This window comes from Drosophila takahashii, chromosome 3R (assembly GCF_030179915.1).
Source record: "Drosophila takahashii strain IR98-3 E-12201 chromosome 3R, DtakHiC1v2, whole genome shotgun sequence".
Taxonomy (NCBI): Eukaryota; Metazoa; Arthropoda; class Insecta; order Diptera; family Drosophilidae; genus Drosophila; species Drosophila takahashii.
This window is the reverse complement of record NC_091681.1, coordinates 20,866,162-20,884,615: the sequence shown is the minus strand read 5'-3', so window position 1 is coordinate 20,884,615 and position 18,454 is coordinate 20,866,162. Positions and strand designations below refer to the sequence as shown.

Sequence of the window (18,454 nt, the reverse complement as noted above, 5' to 3'; positions counted from 1 at the left end):
GGGTGGGGGCTAGGCATGGCTTACGCCACGTTTTCCCATCAAATCATATTTTTTTGAGATTTTATTTATTTTTAGAAATATCTATTTATTTCTTTTTTAATAACAACTAATGGTATTCCATTTATTTTAACTCGCTGCCTTCTCTTTCTTAGAATTTAATGACATTCCATTATTTTTTGTTCGTATTTCTTGATTATTATTTTTTCAAATTCTTCACTTTTTTCATTTATACATATTTATGAGGTTCACATTTCCAAGAATTGTTTGAAACACATATATTTACTCCCAAATATATAAATTCTGATCTTTCCAAAAATTTCAACTCATTCCATTCAATTTCAGGTCTGTTTTTTCCACTTACATATTTCCAGCATTTCATAAGATATTCATTCATTCATAGAACGCCTCCACAGTTCCTCTCCTTCTTGTTTTCGACTTCCACAACCGCCCACCCACTCTATATTTTTTATTCGTTTTTTCTTTCATTACATCTGTAGATTCTGTTGTTTTTTTTTTCTTTGTATGCTGTGTTCTGTTTTTTTTTTGCTTCTCTCGTCATCGCCGTCACTTAAACTTGACCTTTATTTCCATTTATTGCTTATTACTGCACATTGCCTTAGTGTTCCCATTGTGTTGTTAGTTGCTGCGTTGTTGTTGATCCAGTTGTTTCTGGTTGTTGTCGCCAAAGTGCTCTAAATGGGCGCCACCCACTTGCACTTTGCATGGGTTTCATCTGGAATTGTTACAGTGTGTTTTCAGATTAGTAGTGGTTTCCACTTTTAAGGGTAGTTTCTTCTTATACTAATTTTACTATACTATAATCTTAATCTTTGCTTTATATTTACCAAATAATTTTATGCATAATATTAACCTTTTCCTTGTTTGTTATTATTCATCTTTGTACATCTCAATGTTTTTCTTCATAACAAAATATTTTTCCTCCGGTTCACTTGCTCTAAAATACTTTAATCCAAACATGCGACTACACCTCTGTTCGCTTCGTTGATAAAACCCACATGGATCCGTTTATGGAATACAGTTGGCTACCATCTATCTATATTTGTATCTACATATCTGCCTCTGCAATGTGTGCGGTTCTGTTTTGTTCTGGCAATTTCCTCGTAATCGTTGCGCAAACACAGACTAACTGAAATGCAGAAGAAGTCTGCTATTACTGAATATTAGCATAGAGGAAAATAATCTTTCTTTCTTTCGTTTTGTGCGGGATGTCTGTTTCTGTGTTGTTTTCCAGTTATTACTCATTTAATATGCAGTGGCATATGAAATTGCGCATAAATCAGACGCCTGGGGCTTTTCTTTTCACTGATATATGATCACTGGATGATATATGAGCGCGCTATTAGTTTTAGTTCTTTAATGATTCATCTGGGAGTGTTTGAGTGCTGGGAAATTGATTGTCTCGATGCTAATAAAAAATGGAATCGATGAAGTCCGACTCTTTGTTGGAAAAAAAAGAGTAGAACGGACAACAGAAGAGGTGTCTTAGAACATAGACAATGGGAAACATTCCATTAAAATTCCTAAATCCAGCTTAAACTTAACGTTTGTTTTTTTCCCTCGCCGTCTTGTGTTTGTTTCCTAACTAAGCGTTAAAACATTATAAATACCAGTTGTTTCTGGTGCCTAGACGGCGGAGGAGTTCTATAATCTGAGAAACCAGTTTCGACTTCCAAAATTAACACGATGGTCGGAGGGATTTGGATTTGGAAACAAAAAACTTGCATTCTTTGATCGGATGGAAAACGAAAACTGAAAAGCCGATAGAGAGAGAGATGCATGTGTTCAAGACAGGTTTTCCCTCGCGGTCTTTCGCACCTTTGATGTTGGTTTTTAATGCTCTCAAAAAAATAAAAAAATAAAGGGGGGTTGTCCATCCAATAAAGTCTATGAGAATTTGATTTCTTATAATCGAATTCATGGAATTTTTTCCCAACTTTAGGCGCGGCCCGGCCCGGCGAATGATCAATCAAGTGCAGCATCAGTGGAGGCAGATGAATACCTAATGAGTACGGGTAGGACTGACTGACAAACAGACAAACACACCCATCCGTGTGTACATATGTGCATACATATACCCACAGTCGTAGACCCAAACTGGTTTAATTGATTCAAATGAAGACGACGGCGACGACGACTCTGCTGCGATGATGTTGAATGACGTTTGTCCGGCTTAGGCTTTTGTTGCCTTTTATACCGATTTCAGTAATATGTAAATCGAACTCCCCCCGGTAGCAGTCCCCTCCCCTGACCCTCTATCAAAACGTCAAAATAGAAAACTTGCAAATCACATGCAACAACTGATGTCGATTGTTTGCCGCTGGCGTGTCATGCAACGTTTTGTGCTCACCCTTTTGTGGCTGCACTCGTGTTGTATGTTTGTGTTTATAATTGTCTCAGATCTCAGATGCAACCACATGCCCCCTCTAAATCCCCCCTGAATCCCCCTTTGTGCTTGCCGTTCACTTGTCAGTCAGGGGCGTTCGGTGCCCCCTCACATTGAACCCAACAATAACCTTTCGTTGCACTCGCACACCTGACATAAAGGTAGTTGAATGCTTGAGATTAATACGATCATACAGATTTTAGATTGGCTTTTAGGGGAGATGAAAAACAGTAAAATAATACCTATTATTGTAATATTATAATATTATGTATTAGTATATTATAGTTGCAATCGTCCATAAGAATGTTGTCCTGTCAAAGATATCATTTAATTGCTGTGTAAAATAGTAGGCAATTGGCAAGATTACTTGTTCCTATCAAAGTACCCATAGTTAGATGTTCTATTATTAAGTATTTAAATAGATTAAGCTGTTAAGTTGTAAACCTAAATGATCAATTTACTTGTTCTGAAAAACCTTTGTATCTCTAGTTTTCATGTTGTGATTGAAGGAGGAGAAATGTAATGAGGCCAATGATCATTAAAATGTATACTATTTATTGAAATCGTTCAGTTTCATAGTTAAATCAAGTTTACATTGTTTTTAATTAGCGGTCGATTGGGTTCATAATACATAAGATTTGCAAGCGAAATGAATCAGTTTTTTATATATGTAGAAATTTAATCATTACAAAAATATTTTAGGTCCATTATTCACCGCTTTATAAGTACTCAATGGCTACAATGAGTAAGGGCATTAAAGAATCAGCTTATTGCTCTCATTTTGTAGTTTAATTCTGCGGTCAAAGTTGGCTGACAATTCCCATCCGAATGTCAATTGTGGCTGGGCCCCGTCTGCCCTTCTGACTTTGAGTTGTTTTCCATTCAATTATTAAAATTAGCCCGGCTCGCTAATTGTTGAAAGATGCAATTAAAGCTGCTCAGACCAAGTCGGAGACAGATGTAGAGATAAAAGTAGTTAAATATCGATAGAGGGTTCTGGGTTCTAGAGAGTCACACAATCTTTTGTCCCGAAAAACCAAAATCCTAGGCGGGGCAGGTAGTGAGATTTTTCTTGTGTGTTGGGAAAGGCATTAAGATATTACCGAACCACCCTCGTATTTCGACGGACGGAAGTCGGTGCGGTCATAAATACCTAATCTTTATGGACAGTGGGAATCAAAGAACTTGACTTGTTTATGCCTCCTCGATCCCCTCCTCGTCCACTGTCCGTGTCTTTATCCCACCACTAATTACTTGTCTCGGTCTGCTGGGGCATAACAAGCCAGACATTCCGCGCCATTTCATTCCATTCCATTCCTTAACTCAAGATCAGGATAAGATGTTTTGAGAGTTCGGCGTGTAAATGCCTGTAAAGTCCTGTCCTCCAAAGGCATTCAAATGCAAAAGGTAGAGCAGCGGAGCCACTAAATAAAATCATTAAAAATAATGAACGCACTTCCGTTGCAATTGTCGGGGTCTTAGAACTCCTCTACACAACATTAAAATGAAGCAGCCGAGGGGAGAAGCCGTCTTTTGCGGCTTACACAGAAAGAAATATTTTAAATTTGATTTTGGCCTTCTTTTAATACTTTCATTGATGCTTTTGAAGTCAAATTTATTTTATATTTGTATCTTTGTCTATATCTACATTATATTGTATTCACCTTATCAGGAACATTTCATACACTTAAAGTACATTTATTTTGCTGGGTGTAGTTGAATATTCTCGTAGTATGCCGCACAAATTAAAAGGTAGAAATGTTCCCTCCCCGAAACCCAGATCCCAACTCGTTGTCGAACTCGTTGTTGGTTGTTCGGCGGTTTAGTTGTTGGTTGTTCGGTTGTTTGGTTGTTCGACTGTCGTGAGTGGCTCGGCAATTGCAATTACATATGTACGATTGTTCTCAGATGCCGCTGAGGCCCAAAAGGAAAACGATGTGGGGGCATGTTGAAACGGAAATAAAACTCACTCCTCCCTGGCCGTAAAAACAAAGGCACTGCTGGTTACTACTTGATTGTGGGGGCTGGACGACACATATAAATTATCAACGACGCAGCCCCGGACCTAAACTCGAATCAAATCCCAACCCATTGCCGGTGGAACCGGGCCTGGGTCTCTAGTTATGCATAGATACAGATACAGAATCAGAATCATGAAGGTTGCTGCCTTAAAATGGGTTCCGATACACAGGTACAGCCTACGCCGAATAGAGCTCATCGTTTATGCAATTGGTTTATGGGCCAGATATTTTATACTTTATTGCAATCGATGTGGACGAGTTGGGGTTGAGTCGTGAGGAAAGTGCGAAACTGGAACACTTGGTGGAGCAGAAAGAAACTTTGTAACACCATGAATATATAGTGAATATCTAGTTTTATTTGAAAACTATTAAAATTCTAATCAGCTGAATCTAGAAATCTTTTGAAAATTTCGAAGGAGAACCAGATCTTTTTGATGTATACAAGATCTAGGTGGAATTCCAATAGAACTAACTTATTTTATAGGACTGGAAATAAATCAGTTTGTTCAAGGGCCTCAAGACCTGTAAACTAAATTTAATTATTTACTTTAGTTTTACGTCAACGGAAAATCAGGTGTGACGATTTCCCAAGGTCAAGTCGCAATCATTACTAAAAAAATGCTTTTCGTCTGGGAAGTTATTTGCCTACAATAATAATCACATGTAAATATATTAAAGGTCGAACTTTAATCAATCTTTACATAGCCTTTCCTATGGTCATAAACGGCTGGGTAAACACCATCAGTCACCCAACATTCTTGACCACAGAATGATTGATGGAGATATCGGCAATATTCTAGGTGAACTATTATGTTAATCGATTGTAAAATTCAAATTTAATGCTCGAATCAACCTTTAAAGCTCAAACCTGTCGAGCGGCCGTAATACCATTGAGACACATTACCCCGGCGTGCATTTTCCATTTCTAACAGTCGAATCCCCGCCGGGAATAACATGTCTGGGGTTGTGTCGGGTCTCCAAATTGATTTACCATTCCGGGTGCCATCATTATATTTGACCCAATTGCTCGCGGGGAAGTGTGACACATTTCTGGTGGCAAAGATCAATTTGGCTTGGCTTTGGCCACTGGAAATGGACCACAATGTGGCCGGTTCCGTCGCATTAGTTTCGCCGCTGAAAGTTAACTGGGAATCGGAATGGGAATGGGAATATAGAAAATATAGGAATGGATCTCTGGAGTGTGGCGCGGTATAGTTGTTGTTCGTCCGTTTGTTTACCCAACTGTTGAAACAGTGGCAAAGTGCGGAATCATGTTGCGGCATTGTTTGGCCGGGCATTTCTAGTTTGTTTTTCTTTCTTATTTTAAAGTGAATCTTTTCCTATTAGCCCTACTCTCTTCTGTGTTATTTACCCAATGACGACAGTTGTCGACATCTTTGAATGGCGCTTGGCCAAGAGACAAAAAACAAGGTCAGGCCCAGAACTTTCGAAAACAAAACGAATCAGAGGAAACAAAAAACAGAGGAGTTATGCCGAATCTGCGGGAGAACAAACAATTAGTCAGGGAGGGGCCCATTCGCAATTTGTATCTGTAACCGGGAGATATTCGCGCTTTTTCACACTACTCTTCTGGGCTCCGAGTTCTGGGTTAACGTCAGCGTTAACTTTAACGTTAACCCGTTTGCCAGGCCAATTACCCCGCCCCATGAGCCAACATGAATATCGCTTAAAACAGAATAAAAGTGCCTCGACAATTGCTTGATTCATGACTAAAACAGCTGGAGAAAGAGGAAACCGAAACAACCTACATAAAGTATCTCTGCCTTTCTGCCGCTCTGTATCTTGTATCTTGTATCTTCTATCTCGCAATGTAGCTCTCTGTGACGCATCTGCGATCCCAGTGGAGAACTGCAGCTTGAAGTTGCCTCTGGTCTGTGGTCTCTTGGCGCTTGATTGCTCTTGATTGGCCTTTGTTTTTCGCTTTTTCTCCCATTGTGCAAGCTTTGATTTCGCCTCGCGTTTTGATTTGATTTCGATTTGTGTCTGGGCGAGTGTTTATTTTCATTTTCAATAAATCGCTCTATAATTGCACTTCCACTGGAGGGGGGACGATGGGGTATTACCCAACCCAAACCCCCTCGATGTGAAAGCTGCCATCAAATTATCTCATTTCACGAGGCGTGTGAAAACATTTTTGATCTTCGCATTTCCAAATTGATATATCTTTTGTATTTTCTTCAAATATTTTAATAGTTTCTTTTGTTTATCTCTCTTCCAGGCCATTCCGCAAAGCACACACCTTAAGCTCTTCAAGATTTGTGGATGTTTTCAGGTAACTATAAAAATGTTTTTGTATAAAATTCCCAAAACTTAAGGAGGGAAAAGGAAAGAGGGAGAGGACTAAAAAACAAGTGTAGATCACCCATGACTTGTATTGTTTAGTCCACGTCCCCCGCTCGACGACTGTAGTTAAGTGGTTCGAACACACTATTCATAACTCGCGGCCCATTAAAGCTGGAGGCACGCAAACTTTCGCACGGCTCACTGCTCGCATTGAGAACCTTAAATATGGGTCAATTACTCTATAGAGTGTGCGAGAGGAGGAAAAAAAAGTTCTTACATAACTGTTGACGTAGTACAATTTAGTGGTCGTAAAGCATCCTACAACTGCGTTATAGGGTATGCAGAACTACTATTAGTTTTAATTTTTTAACATTTTAGGTACTTTAAATCTTTCACCACAGATCTCTTTTAAAAAGTTAGAATTTTTGTACCACTGAGTAACCTTTAGTCGTGACTAAACTCCACCTGCTCGCTAGATTTAGCTTTAGTTCAGTTCTAATTGCCGCTAGTCATACCCGTATTCGCATATGGAGCCAGGGGACTGGAGCCTAACTGTTGAGTGGCAGTTAAATGCTAATTTGCCGAGCTGACTGACCGTTGCTGACTGCCGTCTTTGGTTTTACAGCTCTCGAATGCTTACTGCCTTTCAGCGCAGAATCGGTGGTGTTTCTGAGTGCCTCTTAATTGCACCGGGAGACCCATTTGAGTTGAGTTGGCCCTTTTAGCCGGCCTGTTTTTGTTTCTGCCAGATCGATTGCGAGTCCACGCACATGAATTGAGGTCGCCAGAGATCAACGATCTGTATCTGTATCTCTACCTGTTCGGATCTGCTCGTGTTTTTGCTGAACTTTAGCTGATCGGTACCTTTTGTGCGATTCCGAACTCTGACAAAAAATCAGATCTTAATGCAAAACTGTAACGTTATTATATCAAAAAGATATTTGTGTTTTTGGTCTTCATGCTCGGCTGGCTGGCTTCAATAAATCCTCGGATTTCACAACATTAAAACTGCATTCGATCATTGTTTCGTGATCGGGCTATAACAATGTGAATTTGTCAACGGAAACGATCTGCGACAACGGCAGCCACGACGAACAATTGCTCACATGCAATGAATATAATTTGTTTAGATCATAAATTTGCGTCATTTTCGGCCCGGCAGTGGATCTATCTGTTGAAACCTATCCGCTAAAATATAGAAATACTTACTCGCAATAACCTTTAATTGCACAATTTCCCTCGCTGATCTATCGCAATTAACTGGAAATCCTATTCCTCAACGCTTAGCTAACTAAGCGGATTTGTCAAATCGCCTTAATAAAGTAAATCGGTCCACTGATCACCTGAAATAAAATCAAGTTTAAACTAAATCATGACTACATTACGTAAGCTGGTAAATAAAATACGAACTTTGAACTTGGGCAAACAAAACAAAACAATTCGGATGGCCAAGCCCGCCAATTTATTGACAGTTTTGAATAATTTTTCGCTCACATGTATGTAAATTTGAATTGGTAAACAACCTTAACAATGAAACGCTGAATGACAAAATATGGTGTAATAAATCAATCAAAGTTGGGTCGTTGCCAGTATTATTATTAAATGAAATTTGAATATGAGCAAATAATGAACAAATTATTATTTTAGGTGACGTATTTTCTTATTTATCCAATCAAATTTATAATTAGCTGTTGCTTTATAAAATATCTTAAAAAACAGAAATCTTATAGATTGTGAGACTTTCCACTTTCCTTGCAAATGAAATCTTAGCTTCACTTTTACTCATCACGAAAAGAATCTGAAGCTGGAGTAAAAGTTTGATGGTGTATCTTATTCTCCGCTTAATTTCCACTTGTGTTTTTGCATAAAACTTTATGTCGCCGCACATGGACTTCTTGGCTTGGCTCGGAAGATATTTCGGACTTGGTTTTCACCTGGCCGCGGCACGTAGCCATTTGGATAGACATTTGACACATCATCGCCTGACATGTCAGGCCCTCGTTTTTGGGCACAGTGAGAGTTTTTCCCCCTCCAGCTGGACGCACAAAAATTCTTGCAGTAAAAGTAAATGCGATACGAGAAGAAAACGAGCTCAAGTTCAGACAGCAGGTGGCAAATTGTTTTGGCACATGCCAAAAGCAAAGAAAACGGCCAAAACGATTGGCCGGACCAGCTTAGAGCCAGACCTGTCTGGATTCGCCAACAAGATAAAAATAAAACCATTATAAATTCATTAACCAACAAAATCTTTGATAATTATGGCATGGCCAAGGGGAAGAAGGGAGGCGGGCTTCTATAATTTTTCGTGAAATGTGCGTCAGCAAAAAAAAAAACAAACAGAACCGAAAAACATTTCTTTATCCCCAATCTACGCGATTCGTTTGATCTGGACAACAAACTAGCCAAACCACAAAATGGCAAAAAGTGCCTTAGGTGATAAGTTCATTTATTTATCTGCTATTCCTGCGCTTTTTTCTCTTAATTTTTTATCCGACGCGTGCTTCTTAAGTTCTGTGTTAATTCGTAATAATTAATTTGAGAATGAGAATGTGCAGAAGCCGCAAATGAAGCGAGGCTAATAAATTATTTATGAATCTTGGACACGACAAGGGAAGACCGGAATTTCCCAGATACAAAGAAAACACAGTTTGCAAACGTTTCTAAGAAATAAAGGTGGCATTTAAATTAATTTAAAAACCCCGTTCATGTGGTGGCTTAGATTTTATTTGCATCTATTTTGGTATTTTAGCTCATTTTAAGTTTTTTAGAAACCCGTTTTTTATAGTAATATTCCCCAGTTTTAAGGAGTTGATAATTTAATTCTGATATAATTTCATTATTTCTTTTCAATATTTTATAATTTTGTTCTGAGGACTGTCATATAAATTGGTTTTGTTTACTTTATAGGCCTCGTAAATTCACTGTTTGTTAATTTGAATACCCCTCACTATTTACTCTTCAATATAATTTATTGCCATTTTTTTTAAGTTGCCCACATTTTGCGGGGTTGGCTTTCGATCGTTGCGCTGGCTGCACAATTACTTAGCCAAACGAGTGAGGCAACTTCGGAATACCTCAAATTGCATTTAGCCAAACACGGAAGATGCCACCCTACTCACATATTTCGCCGCAAAAGTTGCGTGTGCATTAGACTGGGTTTGTGTGCCTCGAAATCGCATTCGATGCAATTACAACTACGGCAAATCGCTTGTCACGGAGCTCCGTTTACGCTGTTTAATAACCGGAACGGGGTCTCTAAATATAAAATCTTAAATAAAAATGGCAAAAACAAGTCGAAAATCCATTTTATCAATAACCTTTGTCATGTCATTTATTTTTATCGCATTACTTAATTCTTACTTTGGCTTATAATGTTTCTATTTTTACATGGTAAGCCGTGAGTTTAATTTGCCTTCGAATGGTGATTTTTCCATTTCTAGGGGAAACTGCGCACTTGTAAAATGAAAAGGGTTCTGACGTGGTTTCAAAGTGACGGATTATTACTCTTGACTGACTTTAGACTTGCTTCAAACTAAATATCTAATCAGGTAATCGTGCAATGGTGGTTTAAAAACGCTTATTAAATAAGTATATCCCACGGGTCAAACGGGAAACAATAATTTATTCTCCGGAATTACCTATCGGTATTTTTCATGATCAGTTTCAAGTTCAGTTTTCAGTTACCAACAAATTTGGAACTGGCCCACTCTATGTATTACAAATATTTAATTTTGAGGTGTTGATGAAAGTAGTCTTATTCCAGTATCGTCAATAAATATTTACCTTAGTGATTAATGTAATTAGTTTCCAATAATTAACATAAAGCCTTATTTACAGGTCCTAAAAGAACTTACTATTGACAGAACGTCTGAACCTTTCGACCAAATTTGCATAGTATTATCTCGCTTTACTTAATCCATTAGCCTCCATCAATGAAATGGACTGATTTGTGTTTTAGCGTAGTGCCAAAAGTCGCATTATCAACGCATAAATCAAAAGCAAGTCACTTAATTTTAATTTAATTCGTTTCCATTGTGCCATACATTTTATGAAACTTTTTTGTTGCTTTCCGAATTGCTTTCGGAATTTGGCAATTTTTCCTTCGAATTAATTTCATGCGCAATTGCTTGCATTGAGTTCGAATTATTTTGGTTGAGCTTACTTATTTATTATTTTTCGTTATTGAAATTGGAATGGCAAGTGGAATTTGTAAGCAATTTGAACGTTAATTGAAATTCAATTCAGGTCCAAGAGAAGAGCAGGCGAGGTATACAAAAAACAATTTTGCGCCAATTACAATGCAAAATATCTACGTTTATTTTTGTGCGATGCATTTAAATTATTTGAGTAATGACAAAGCGCACCAAAATACAAATGTTGAAAAATAAACTCAGAATATATGGAATTTCGGTTTTTTTTATAAATACTTAAATTAATCAAAAAAACCTAAGCTAAAGATGATTCCTTGAAATAAATTCATAATTATACTTTTACTTCGTTATAAGGACTTTTTTGGAACTTTACAAATTTGTGTGTGGTATATCGTTGGCATTTTTTCAAGATTCTTCGCGTTTTATCTTACCTTGGTCATCAATCAGCTGCCCCAATCACAAAGCACAGATCCGTAGAACCCTTCCCTCGAACCAAGGTTTCTTCCTAACCCGGTCACATGGTCAACCTGCGGTTTGCCAGATGAATGCATTTATTAGCCCGGCCAGCCTGATACCACAGTCCAAACAAAAAGCCTCAAATGCTACATTTTTAGGCAGCTGCTTGGCGAGCAAAAATAAAAAATTAAAATACAACCAAACAAAATGCAAGTTTTTTCCACAAAAATTTTCTCACGTAACAAGTACACCACCAGCCAGACATGGAGCGGGAAAAACTTTTTCAGAAAACTGAAAAGTCCGACAAGACCCGGGCCAACTAATTTACCCGAGCACTGAAGAAAAAGTTAGATCATTTTGGATTTAAATTTTAAAACATTAATTTAATATACCATGTCTAAAATTTACTTTTATTTAGTTAACTAAAATAAAATAAATTGTTCTTTCTTTTTTAATTGAAAACATTAAATTGATCTCTAAGACCCCTTGTCAATATTTATTTTTTTGAGTGCCAAACAACTTGTTGTTGGCCAATTTTTTGGCGTCTGCGCAATCCATAAGAGGGCATTAAAGCCTCGGCTGCCGTTGGCCGATTCTAAATATCAGGCAAGGCGATTGCAAGTAGCCAGCAACAGAAACTACAGCCTTGGCTAATGGCCAGTCAACGGCAACTGACATGGGCGATATCGGCCTGGGCCGGCTTCGGTTCTCTTGGCCAAAAGCCGAGCTTTTAATGGCTCAGTGGCTCAGTGGCCTTTCCCTGCATGTGTGCCTGCAATTTGGGGGTATGACTAAGCCCTGCCCGCTTATCTTGGCCAAGAATTTGACTCTTGCTCTTTCGACTGCCCAGGCCAAAAGCAATATTGTGCCGGAATTTTAGTGGAAAATTTTCACACGAAATTCAACAAATGCCCGTTAATTGCTTGACAAAATAAACCTTTTCGCGAATAAAACGTCGAACGGGCCGAGCCGCCCGTCGATAAAGCAGCAAGTAAATAGCCGACAAGAATTGGCATTGGCCGGCCAAATTATCATTTTGCACAATCACCTCGATCACTTCGGTGTCAGACACTTGTCTCTCTGTTAAGGGTGTCACCGCAAAACACCTTTTGAGAATTCATATATTTGTACTTGACGATCGTACACAATTGGAGTTTGGTGAGAAGTAACAAATTACAAGAATATACAAAGTTCGGGGGAATTTGTCAGGTTTCTTTGGACCAAACACAAAGCCAGTTCGCAGCTAGATCTTGAATTTAGATTGTAATAACACATTTACCGCTTGATTGTCTAATTATTTTAAGGTCTTTATTGTTTGAGACTTGATTTTTGTTTGGATAAACTGATCTATTTCCCATTTCCTGAATTTATTGATTAGACTCCAAGTTGATAAGACTATTTTATGATCATTATAAGCTATCTAGATATTACTAGATTTTTGTTTTTTATTACCAAACACTTTTATTAGAACACCTGTAACTAGTTCAAAAATTTTCCATATCGCACTCTATTATTTTCGCCAATTTATTAGCAGAGAGTGTGCTATTAGCAAGCTCTCTAATTGCCATCGAGATTACTAAATGAAATCAGCATTTATCTAGTGTATTGTTTATTATCGAACACTTTGTTTAGGAAAACTTTTGCCTGTCGAAAGTTTCCCTAATCACAGTTTATGGCCAAATAAAAATTAACAGCAATTTTGGCAATAAAATATCGAACAAAGGTTATTTGGATTTTAGGGCATTGTAAAAACATTAATTCGTTTCCCCGTGACCAAATGCAAAGGCTTTTCCCAAACAAATTAATTCCGCTAATATGATAATATTTACGTGCGAAAGATAACTCTGAATTTTAAATGAAAGAATTCCACACCTAAATCCTCAATTATTCACAGACATGTCAGGCACATTACCATAGTTGAAAATGGCAATAATAGTAATGATGTTAACCCTTTGGCAACCAGACATGAAGTCATCTTCAGGTTCCCGAAACAATTTGCTAGCGACGCCATCGCCATACCTTTGCCATTTGATCACCGATTGTAAAGCGATTCCTTCTCTAATTGTGGATAAATGTTGTTTGTTTGCTTACCCAACTGACCATTCCGAGCCCTTCTCCATTGCGAACCTCCGCACCTCCGACTGTAAATATTTGCCATCGCGATTCTCTTCTGCGGGCGATTAATTTTCACTTTTCGCTTATTGCTTATTGCCCACTGAGGATAACCAGCCCAACCTGTCCCGTGTAATCGTTAACTTTTTAATGGATTCTGTTAGAATAATAAATTCGACTTAATCAATTAGTTTTTTTTTGTGCCAGTTGCCTTACCTGTTCGACTTGTTGATGCGTCGTCTTCAATCGGTATTAGGTATTATTAATCGATGATGCACAACGCCATCAATTGTCAGCGTTTGCGAAGCTCCTTTCATCCGATAATTACGCTTAATTTTGTTAATTTAATTTTGGCAGCAATCAAATGTGTGTGTTTTGGCATTTCTTTTTCGGCATTATCTAGTTTAAATTTGTTTTTCGATTTTTGTTTCGATTTCGTTGCTTAGCATCTTGGTGATAAATAAAGCTGAAATCGTGCCCGAGCGTTCTTGAGCCTTTTATTTATGGCATTCATCATTAGACGCCGTCATGATTTGAATGAATAAATAGATGGGCCGATCGGGATGTGGCTCTCTCTGAATAATAAGGAGTTTGTCCAGAGTGACCGGCTTACTAAGCTCTGAAATAGCAGTTCCGTGTTTGGAAATACGTAAACTTTGTTTACCAAAGCATTGCCTAACCATCGCTGGATTAGTTGAGGAAGCCAAAAATATATAAGTATGACTTTTCGGTGCCCCAGAGAAACGCTTTCTCACACACACGCTCGGTCTATAAGTCCGGCATAAGCCGATAATTGTAATTCCTTGGCCAACTTTTACCGCCCCGGGCTCTGGATACTACACTCCGTGTCCCACAACCTATCGCCGGCAGATAAGATTGAAAACTTTAATTAAAAACAGCAAATGAAGCCAGCAACAAAGCCGGCATAAAATCAAATCAAACTACAAAATAAACTCGAAAGTCAATTAATAACCACTGCAATCCAGCCAAATGTCAAGCGGTCAAATATAAGTGGAGATTGAAATGCAGTTGTTTGGGGGGATCTTCAAGCTTATTTCCTAATTGGCTGGTATTGATTGCTCAGTGAGCTGTAAAAAAATTATATATCATTGGTAATCTTAACTATTTTTTTAAGAGTTCTAAAAATTAACATAAAATTTGCTATTACTAAAACCTAACATATTACCACAATATTTATCATCTTAAAAATGTTTTACTTGAACCCCGTTTTTTAAGTATTAGTAATTAATTAGTAATTAGTTAAATCTCCGCTGGCAGAGCAATAACTTAGAGAATGTTGTGTTTTTTTTCGGCTAGCAGGTGGTCTTGTAAGCTGCAGCGATTGCCAAACCGAATTGTTGCAATTTTTGCAATGGAAGAGGAAACTTTGAAATGCTGGATGGTGTTTGGTCGCTGTTTTATTGGTCTTGCTGCATGCGATTGTTATTTTCTGCTGCTGCAGTTGCAGTTGTGTAAACGCATACAAAACACACATTAGGCATCATTTTGCATGTTTAGCATGTTTTGCATTTTGTTATTGCTCAATTAACCCGCTTAGACGGCATTTTTCTGGCCGCTAATAAATTTTCAAGCCTATGTTGTAGTGCACTAAAAGGTTTAAGTGGAGGGGGTGACGAACAATTTACATGGGTTTTTTGCCCAGACATCTTGGCACGCCCACAAATGGCCCATTGTGTCGTGACTGGCGACAAATGTTTGGCAATAAGCCGCCGTCGAAGTCGGCAAATTTATATGGGAACTTCTGCGTATTTCCCTCAGTTTGCCAGATAACGACGCACAGAAATATCCACAATAATTAGCAAAAATATCACAAGAGCTTAACTTTCACCCCAAAGACACACAACTCGGAGCTCGGGGCACTTTAATTAAATAATTATTATGCATAAATATTTGCGGAGTCTTAGGCAGATAATTCTTTTTAAGCTCCATTGTTTGTCTCGCTAAAAGGTTTTCTGTTTTTTATTCTGCCAGACAAATATGAATAAATTATAGATGAGAATTGTGAAAAAGACTTTGGGAGTGCACTTTGGAATTTTTAATAAAGTTTTCGACTTCATTTCATTGAACACAAAAGAGCTAAAATAAAATCCAAAATGTAAACAAAATGATGTCAAGGCATTCACTTTCAAAAAGAGCAAGAAATTTAAATGCGAAAAAAGAGGAGAATTACGCAGGCATAAAAATATATATAATTTGTAAAACAAAAACCTGCTGCGGCTACTTCAACTCAATTAGCCCAACAACAAAGGCAACAGCAGCAGTAGCCCAACATACTGTGTTGGTTAAACTTTTGAGCCCCCATTAAAGTTGGGGGAGCAGACTCCCCCATTTGTAGACCCCATTAAACCGAAACATACTCTCGTAAATCTTGTGAACTTCTGATGCCCGACTCTAAAACATATATATCTTTTTTTCTGACGCAGTATCATTTTTCTCCAACTTTTTGTTCTTTCTGCACACATTGTTGCTGCTGCCTTTTTTATGGGATAATTTACTTTATTATCTGTCTATAAACAAAATTAAAGCAAATTGTGGGGGTTTTTACACTATTAATTGCCAGCTAAGATGTTTGAGCTTTAATACCGAATTCAAGTGAATTTTTCTTTATCACCAGTAAAGAAGAAAAGAAATGAAAAGGCAAGCAAAAGTCAATGTCATTTGTTCCTTTGTTTCGCTTTGGGATGAGAACTGAATTTTTAATTTGTTTCCAAAATAAGTTGGTGACGGAAGGTTGTGGAGCTGGGGATATGTAATCCGAATAGATGGGCTTGTATGATTTTTTTTAATGTTGGTATTATGCGAATAAAAAATTCTTAGAAAATCATTTGTCAGCCCGTATATTTTATGATAAATTCAAGGCACATAATATCTCAAAGAAATAAATATTTATATCTTAGCTAATTAGCATTCAGATGTTTAGTAATTGATTCACTTGGAATATTATTAAAATTATAACAAAATATCTTAATAATTTACAGATAAGAAGATTACACTCAGGGAAAAAATTGTTCTGATTGTGTCTGAAAACGTGTCTGTTTGAGTCTCAAAAATAGCTTTATACCGTTTGGTATCATTATAAGAATTTATGGTATTATTTTAAGAACGGATTTTTAAGACCGCTGTTCTTACTCTAAGAACAAAATGTACTTAAATTTAAATTTATTTTTAGTACAAAAATAAACTTCTTTGAATGCTCCTGTAAGCATTCTGCCATGGAAGGAAATAATAAGGCCATGGCCCAGGGGCCAAGGTGCTGGATTCTGGTATTATTTTGTGTTTGGGGGTACGAGGTTCAATTCCCGCTCACAACACAACTTTTTTTTTTTTTTTAATTAGTAAATTAACAACTTAAATTTTTAAATACATTTTTGTTCTTAAAGTTATTAAGGAAATATTAATTGAAATACATTTGAAAAACTTTTTACTTACTTTGACTTATCCGGTTTTTTAACCGGGGTCCTCTCGCATCAGAGGCAGACGCCTTACCAACTGGGCCATCGCACCGTGCTTCGCGCGCGTGCATAAGTTCAACTTAAATCTAAATTTACTGGTCTTAAATCAATACCCTTTGGTATCAATTTAAGAATATGGTCTTAAAAAAAATAAAAGAACAAAACGGTAGTAATGTAAGAAATTCGGTCTTAGATTTTTTCGGTCTTTTTTTTCTGGGTGTACATATTTTCACTTTTGATTTTCGAGCAATCTTAATTTTTCTATTTACCTGCAAGAATGTGATTTTCCCGCGTTTCTCGTATAGATTTAAGTTGTGATTACCCCTCGTTAATCTTCCCCGTCCGGCTAACTGAATAATAACAATATCGATGCTGGCTTAAACCCGGTTTTGTCTCATTCTGAGGTGTGTGTTGCCAATCAATTATCGAGAATACTGTTCTATACAAATTTATGCCATACATTATGGTTTATTCATTTGTTTAATTAAATGCATTCCAATGCGTTCGCACGTACAGAGACGTCAGAAAGGTTTCCTTCAACGTACTCTCTATATGACTCCTCCGAATTGCCCCGATCTCCTCGAGCAATTTGGTAGGCGACAACCGCACATGACACACATGCCCAAAAAAAAGGAATACAAATAACTGACGAATACGAATTGCGAAACTGTTTAATTTAGTTGCGAGTCACTTTTTTCGTATTTATTTTGAGACATTCTTGTGTGCTTGAGCCAAGACTGCAAGAGCCTAAGATCTCAGCGGCGAATTCTGAATTTACGATTTATTTAACCTGACATTGGAGGGGGGAGGGGGATTAGCAGGGGGGCTTGAAAACCACACACAGAGGACCAGGGCTAAATTGATATTTATGTGCGAGTGGGCCCACACTAAAGTAAACATAAGAATCAACTTTTCAAACTTGCAGTTGACACAGTTTATGCTAGACAAGCCGCCAGCAACCACCAATCGTTGCACCTGAGTCCCCGAGCAAAGGTATTCAATTAAAGTGGAACTTCTGTAAATAAAACCAGTGATTTGTAATCATAATTTAGGTCGCCTCATTGAGAGAGAGATTTCGGCCAAAACCAGAAGTTTACCATGCGCATATCGATTTGACCGAGACGAGTTATTTTCTGTGTGTTGAGATTACAATAAATACACCTGAAAGAGGCTTCACTGTATCTCTCTGCGGTCCCCCGTCCCGTTGAGTTCTTAACAATAATAAATTGCATTTTCTATACAACTCCGCGGCCTGGCCTATTGAGAACTTTCAAGTGTTTGGTCTCCAAACAAATAACTTTGATGTTGTTTCTGTGGCTTTTGCATTTTAAGCAGCCTGGGAAACACTGATCCCAGCTCTCGTTTGGGAAACGAACGCAAATTTAGCTGTTAACAGCCAAAAACCAAAGAAAAAAGAATTCAAAATGCTTAAAAATACATTTTGATAAATGACTGGGCAGTTTCTCTCCCAGACATTGTCTTCCATTCAGACCGGACAAAAGAACTCGAAGCAAAAAATGGCTGAAAACCGAA

At 37.7% G+C, this 18,454-nt stretch overlaps 1 protein-coding gene and 2 long non-coding RNA genes across 5 annotated transcripts in view; 1 reads left to right on the top strand and 2 right to left on the bottom strand.

The window, feature by feature from the left end:
* LOC108064370 (uncharacterized) overlaps positions 1-18,454 on the top strand; it is a 35,834-nt gene that overhangs the window by 11,612 nt on the left and 5,768 nt on the right. For 2 of the 3 annotated variants that reach the window (XM_070216078.1, XM_017151867.3), the window contains exon 2: positions 6,665-6,718. The exons of the other annotated variant lie outside the window; for it this stretch is intronic. The gene's annotated coding sequence lies outside the window, so the exon portion shown is untranslated. The remainder of the gene's footprint in view (positions 1-6,664; positions 6,719-18,454) is intronic. 3 annotated transcript variants of the gene reach the window in all.
* On the bottom strand, positions 529-1,327 carry LOC138913238 (uncharacterized). The gene is made up of 2 exons (XR_011418886.1): positions 872-1,327; positions 529-733 (listed from the first exon to the last, which is right to left on the bottom strand). It is a non-coding gene; the product is annotated as an uncharacterized lncRNA (long non-coding RNA).
* LOC138913237 (uncharacterized) lies at positions 4,783-5,561 on the bottom strand. The gene is made up of 3 exons (XR_011418885.1): positions 5,279-5,561; positions 5,127-5,221; positions 4,783-5,070 (listed from the first exon to the last, which is right to left on the bottom strand). It is a non-coding gene; the product is annotated as an uncharacterized lncRNA (long non-coding RNA).